This window comes from Oncorhynchus mykiss, chromosome 6 (genome assembly GCF_057628025.1).
Source record: "Oncorhynchus mykiss isolate SJ-2025 chromosome 6, ASM5762802v1, whole genome shotgun sequence".
Classification (NCBI taxonomy): domain Eukaryota; kingdom Metazoa; phylum Chordata; class Actinopteri; order Salmoniformes; family Salmonidae; genus Oncorhynchus; species Oncorhynchus mykiss.
The window spans coordinates 8507501-8515000 of NC_143027.1; the positions used below are offsets into that span (position 1 = coordinate 8507501).

Genomic DNA, 7500 nt, shown 5'->3' on the forward strand with positions numbered 1-7500 from the left:
GCCCACTGGGACCATATGGGGGAAAGAGAGATGTAGCCTACTGGGACCATATAGGGGAAGAGAGATGTAGCCCACTGGGACCATATGGGGGAAAGAGAGATGTAGCCTACTGGGACCATATAGGGGAAGAGAGATGTAGCCTACTGGGACCATATGGGGGAAGAGAGATGTAGCCTACTGGGACCATATGGTGGAAGAGAGATGTAGACTACTGGGACCATATAGGGGAAGAGAGATGTAGCCTACTGGGACCATATGGTGGAAGAGAGATGTAGACTACTGGGACCATATGGGGAAAGAGAGATGTAGCCCACTGGGACCATATGGGGGAAAGAGAGATGTAGCCTACTGGGACAGTTTGGGGAAAGAGAGAGGTGTAGCCTACTGGGACAGTTTGGGGAAAGAGAGAGGTGTAGCCTACTGGGACCATATGGGGGAAGAGAGAGGTGTAGCCTACTGGGACAGTTTGGGAAAAGAGAGAGGTGTAGCCTACTGGGACAGTTTGTGTAGAGAGAGATGTAGCCTACAGGGACCATATGGGGAAAGAGAGATGTAGCCTACTGGGACAGTTTTGGGAAAGAGAGATGTAGTCCACTGTGACCATATAGGGAAAGAGAGATGTAGCCTACTGGGACCATATAGGGGAAGAGAGATGTAGTCTACTGGGACCATATGGGGAAAGAGAGATGTAGTCTACTGGGACCATATAGGGAAAGAGAGATGTAGCCTACTGGGACAATATAGGGAAAGAGAGATGTAGCCTACTGTGACCATATTGGGGAAGAGAGATGTAGCCTACTGGGACAGTTTGGGGAAAGAGAGATGTAGCCTACTGGGACCATATAGGGGAAGAGAGATGTAGCCTACTGGGACAGTTTGGGGAAAGAAAGATGTAGCCCACTAGGACCATATGGGGGAAGAGATATGTAGCCCACTGGGACAGTTTGGGGAAAGAGAGAGGTGTAGCCTACTGGGACAGTTTGGGGAAAGAGAGATGTAGCCCACTGGGACCATATGGGGGAAGAGAGATGTAGCCTACTGGGACCATATGGGGAAAGAGAGATGTAGCCTACTGGGACCATATGGGGAAAGAGAAATGTAGTCTACTGGGACCATATAGGGAAAGAGAGATGTAGCCTACTGGGACCATATGGGGAAAGAGAAATGTAGTCTACTGGGACACTATGGGGAAAGAGAGATGTAGCCTACTGGGACCATATGGGGGAAGAGAGATGTAGCCCACTGGGACAGTTTGGGGAAAGAGAGATGTAGCCTACTGGGACAGTTTGGGTAGAGAGAGATGTAGCCTACTGGGACAGTTTGATTAAAGAGAGGTGTAGCCTACTGGGACCATATGGGGGAAGAGAGATGTAGCCTACTGGGACCATATGGGAAAAGAGAGATGTAGCCCACTAGGACCATATGGGGGAAGAGAGATGTAGCCTACTGGGACCATATGGGGGAAGAGAGATGTAGTCTACTGGGACCATATAGGGAAAGAGAGATGTAGTCTACTGGGACCATATGGGGAAAGAGAGATGTAGCCCACTGGGACAGTTTGGGGAAAGAGAGAGATGTAGTCTACTGGGACAGTTTGGGGAAAGAGAGAGATGTAGCCTACTGGGACCATTATGGGGGAAGAGAGATGTAGCCTACTGGGACCATATGGGGAAAGAGAGATGTAGCCTACTGGGACCATATGGGGAAAGTGGTTGAGTAATTGGTCAAGCTAGATCATGGAGAACAGGATGAGGAAAACAAGAGGACAAGATAAAGAACTACTCACATCGCTGCAGTCTTTAGTGCATACACAAGCTTTTAATATAATGGTTTTCATGGAAAAAACCCTAAGTATGGCTTTCATCCGTCTCTCTGGAGAGGAGAAATGCTTTGATGGCAACAAAATAATGGTTACCGTTCACTGGCAGATAATTGGACATTGCAGAGAATCTTGGGGAAACAGAGCAGACCTTTTTGAGTGATTTGTTTACCCCCATTGTTGTTGTCCTCTTGTGTCTCCTCTCCTGTGTGTTTTTATTTTATCTTTATTTAACTCGGCAAGTCAGTTATGAACTAATTCTTATGACAGCCTAAAAACAGTGGGTTAGTGGGACAGAACGACAGATTTTCTTACCTGGTCAGCTCGGGGATTCGATCTTGCAACCCTCCGGTTACTAGTCCAACACTCTAATCACTAGGCTAACTGCCGTGTCCTGTCTCTCCTTTGTGTCCTGTCTCCTGTGTCTCCTGTCTCCTTTGTCTCCTGTGTGTCCTGTGTGTCCTGTCTCCTGTCTCTCCTGTGTGTCCTGTGTGTCCTGTCTGTCATGTGTGTCCTGTCTCCTGTGTTTCCTATCGCCTGTGTCTCCTCTGTGCCCTGTCTCCTGTGTCACCAGTGTGTCCTGTCTCCTGTGTTTCCTATCTCCTGTGTCTCCAGTGTGTCCTGTCTCCTGTGTCTCCAGTGTGTCCTGTCTCTTGTGTCTCCAGTGTGTCCTGTCTCCTGTTTCTCCTCTGTGCCCTATCTCCTGTTTCTCCAGTTTGTCCTGTCTCCTGTGTGTCCTATCTCCTGTCTCCTTTGTCTCCTGTGTGTCCTGTGTGTCCTATCTCCTGTGTTTCCTATCTCCTGTGTCTCCTCTGTGCCCTGTCTCCTGTGTCTCCAGTGTGTCCTGTCTCCTGTGTGTCCTGTGTGTCCTGTATCCTGTGTCTCCAGTGTGTCCTGTCCCCTGTTTCTCCAGTGTGTCCTGTCTCCTGTGTCTCCTCTGTGTCCTATGTGTCCTGTCTCCTGTGTTTCCTATCTCCTGTGTCTCTAGTGTGTCATGTCTCCTGTGTCTCCTCTGTGCCCTGTTTCCTGTGTCTCCTCTGTGTCCTGTGTGTAATGTGTGTCCTGTGTGTTCTATATCTTGTCTCCTCTGTGCTCTGTCTCATGTGTCTCCAGTGTGCCCTGTCTCCTGTGTCTCCTCTGTGCCCTGTCTCCTGTGTCTCCTCTGTGCCCTGTCTCCTGTGTCTCCTCTGTGCCCTGTCTCCTGTGTCTCCTCTGTGCCCTGTCTCCTGTGTCTCCTTTGTGCCCTGTCTCCTGTGTCTCCTCTGTGCCCTGTCTCCTGTGTGTCCTGTGTATCTTGTGTCTCCTCTGTGTCCTATCTCCTGTCTCCTGTGTGTCCTGTGTGTCTATGTAATACTAAGGAGGAGAAGTAAAGAGAAGATAAGGCTAGGCTGCATCCCAAATTGTACCCTATTGTACCTATAAAGTGTGCCACTATTGACCAGGGAGCCTGGGTCAAAGGCAGTTCACTAACATTCAATATACGCAGGCTAGGCCTGGACTAATAATAGTGATAGATTCAAATAGATGGTGTTTTTTTTAATGCACAACAACTCTAGCCCGCTGTCTGCGGGTGCACGTACATGCAGTCTTACCAGAAGTTAAAGCAAAATCGAAACGTTATGTCTCCCCAAAGGGGGGAGCGAATCGACAAGCTTTGGTTTTGCAGACCAGTGGGTTGCACCCATCCACCACCCCACCTGGCAACATGCTTGCTCTCTACTTTCCAAATGTTGAATATCACATGTAGTTACCTCACTACAGATCCACTATCATCTTCACAACGTAGTTACCTCACTACAGATCCACCTTCATCTTCACAACGTAGTTACCTCACTACAGATCCACCTTCATCTACACAACGTAGTTACCTCACTACAGATCCACCTTCATCTTCACAACGTAGTTACCTCACTACAGATCCACCTTCATCTTCACAACGTAGTTACCTCACTACAGATCCACCTTCATCTTCACAACGTAGTTACCTCACTACAGATCCACCTTCATTTTCACAACGTAGTTACCTCACTACAGATCCACCTTCATCTTCACAACGTAGTTACCTCACTACAGATTCACCTTCATCTTCACAACGTAGTTACCTCACTACAGATCCACCTTCATCTTCACAACGTAGTTACCTCACTACAGATCCACCTTCATCTTCACAACGTAGTTACCTCACTACAGATTCACCTTCATCTTCACAACATAGTAACACACACACACATAAACACACACACTCATACACACACATAGGTAAACACACAGGTAAACACACACACTCTCAAGCAAGCTGTAAGTGCGAGAGGAGCCGAGAGATCGATGATATGATAACATCTGGGGATCAAGGGGGGGGGCATACAAGGATATGTGTGTAGTGGGATTACCCGGATTTGCAGAAGATCAGATAGACTCTGCAGATCTCTCAGAGCGGCGTAGAGACCTAGTCCTTTCACCTGTTTACACTGCACACAGGTCACACACACACACACACACACACCAACTATAGGCTCTCAAACACATACACACATACAAACACACACTGGAGACACACACACATTCGCTTGAATATACCTACTAACGCAGCTTAGATCTCTGCTCCTCACTGGCTGGTAGTCAGACTGCGCAGCTGATGACGGCCCATCCAAACTACACTACCGGTCAATGACGGCCCATCTAAACTACACTACGGGTCAATGACGGCCCATCCAAACTACACTTCGGGTCAATGACGGCCCATCCAAACTGCACTACCGGTCAATGACGGCCCATCCAAACTACACTACCGGTCAATGACGGCCCATCCAAACTACACTACCGGTCAATGACGGCCCATCCAAACTACACTACCGGTCAATGATGGTCCATCCAAACTACACTACCGGTCAATGACGGCCCATCCAAACTATACTACCGGTCAATGACGGCCCATCCAAACTACACTACCGGTCAATGACGGCCCATCTAAACTACACTACGGGTCAATGACGGCCCATCCAAACTACACTACGGGTCAATGACAGCCCATCCAAACTACACTACAGGTCAATGACGGCCCATCCAAACTACACTACGGGTCAATGACGGCCCATCCAAACTACACTACGGGTCAATGACGGCCCATCCAAACTACACTACGGGTCAATGACGGCCCATCCAAACTACACTACGGGTCAATGATGGCCCATCCAAACTACACTACGGGTCAATGACGGCCCATCCAAACTACACTACGGGTCAATGACGGCCCATCCAAACTACACTACGGGTCAATGACGGCCCATCCAAACTACACTACGGGTCAATGACGGCCCATCCAAACTACACTACGGGTCAATGATGGCCCATCCAAACTACACTACGGGTCAATGACGGCCCATCCAAACTATACTACCGGTCAAAAGTTTTAGAACACCTACTCATTCAAGGGTTTTTCTAGATTTGTACTTTTTCTACATTGTAGAATAATAGTGAAGACATCAAAAGCTATGAAATAACACATATGGAATCATGTACTAACCAAAAAAGTGTTAAACAAATCAAAATATATTTTATATTTGAGATTCTTCAAGTAGCCACCCTTTGCCTTGATGACAGTTTTGCAAACTCTTGGCATTCTCTCTAACAGCTGTATGAGGTAGTCACCTGGAATGAACAGGTGTGCCTTCTTAAAAGTTAATTTGTGGAATGTCTTTCCTTCTTAATGCGTTTGAGACAAACAGTTGTGTTGTGACAAGGTAGGGGTGGTATACAGAAGACAGCCCTATTGGGTAAAAGACCAAGTTCATATTGTGTCAAGAACAGCTCAAATAAGCAAAGAGAAACTACAGTCCATCATTACTAAGACATGAAGGTCAGTCAATATGGAACATTTCAAGAACTTTGAAAGTTTCTTCAAGTGCAGTTGAAAATTATGAAAATGTCTCTCATGAGGACCACCACAGGAATGGAAGACCTAGAGTTACGTTTTGCTGCAGAGATTCATTAGAGTTACAAGCCTCAGAAATTGCAGCCCAAATAAATGCTTCACGGAGTTTAAGTAACAGACACATCTCAACATCAACTGTTCAGAGGACACTGCATGAATCAGGCCTTCATGGTTAAATTGCTGCAAAGAAACCACTACTAAAGGACCCCAATAATAAGAAGAGACTTGCTGGGGCCAAGAAACACGAGCAATGTACATTAGACCGGTGGAAATCTGTCCTTTGGTCTAGAGTCCAAATTGGAGGTTTTTGGTCCCAACTGTTGTGTCTTTGTGAGACGCGTTGTGGGTGAACGGATGATCTCCGCACGTGTAGTTCCCACCGTAAAGCACGGAAGAAGAGGTGTGACGGTGTGGGGGTGCTTTGCTGGTGACACTGTCTGATTTATTTAGAATTCAAGGCACACTTAACCAGCACGGTTACCACAGCATTCTGCAGCGATACGCCATCCCATCTGGTTTGGGCTTAGTGGGACTATCATTTGTTTTTCAACAGGACAATGACCCAACACACCTCTAGGCTGTGTAAGGGCTATTTGACCAAGACGGAGAGTGATGGAGTGTTGCATCAGAGGACCTGGCCTCCACAATCCCCGACCTCAACCAAATTGAGATGGTTTGGGATGAGTCAGACCACAGAGAGAAGGAAAAGCAGCCAACAAGTGCTCAGCATATGTGGGAACTCTGGTTGAGAGAATGCCAAGAGTGTGCAAAGCTGTCATCAAGGCAAAGGGTGGCTATTTGAAGAATCTCAAATATAAAATATATTTTGAATTGTTTGACTTTTGTGGTTACTACATGATTCCATATGTGTTATTTCATAGTTTTGATGTTGTCACAATTTTTCTACAATGTAGGAAATAGTAAATATAAATAAAAACCCTTGAAAGAGTATGTGTTCTAAAACTTTCGACCGGTAGTATACACCTAAATCATATCCAAACTGATGTCCCACATAATAGAGTTCGCCTAAAGACAACATTACATTGACAATAGTCTGATGGGTGAGAGAGAATATTATCAATTGTTAAATTGTATATTACGAATCTGATGAACAGCGTAACTTGGAAATGACACAGAGGTAGGGAAATGGAACCCGAAAAGTGACTTTGTCTAATTATCCCATAGAATTACAACCCGGTAAGACATTTTAATGTCTATATAGTTTCAGACAGAGCAGACTCTATCCTTGCCAAACAACTCTTTAAAAAACAACCCCTGAGCTCTTATTTTAAAATATATATTTTGGGCAGAATTACCACATTACATGTGCTGCCCAGGTGCACTCAAAGCACACTATTATATTTAAATTCAAAATATGCCATTCTGTTATTTGAAATGCGTTTTCTTGTTTGATAATGTTCCTTACTACCTGCCCTTAACGATATAGTCTACAGTTACATTAACTAATGAAACATGGTATTGTGTTATGTGAAATACATTTTCTTTCATATTCTAATGTTTCATAAGATCTTCATTAACACAACCAAATTATATATATTTTTTTGCGATAGCATATATGCAATAACAATTTTAAACTGTTAGATTGTTGGTGTACAAAAGACTTGTCATTGGCTCAAAGGGGATCCCTCGAGGCCAGGCTTTTCTAGTGTTAATGCATTATTACCATATACTGTATACTGGTACCCAGTTTATCATACGCAGTATACTGTGCAATTGACTGTAGCGTGTA

At 45.5% G+C, this 7500-nt stretch overlaps 1 protein-coding gene across 1 annotated transcript in view; it reads right to left on the reverse strand.

Annotated features, from left to right (window-relative positions):
* Positions 1-7500, reverse strand: part of LOC110525218 (transmembrane protein 132C) — a 423209-nt gene that overhangs the window by 275560 nt on the left and 140149 nt on the right. The window lies entirely within an intron of this gene.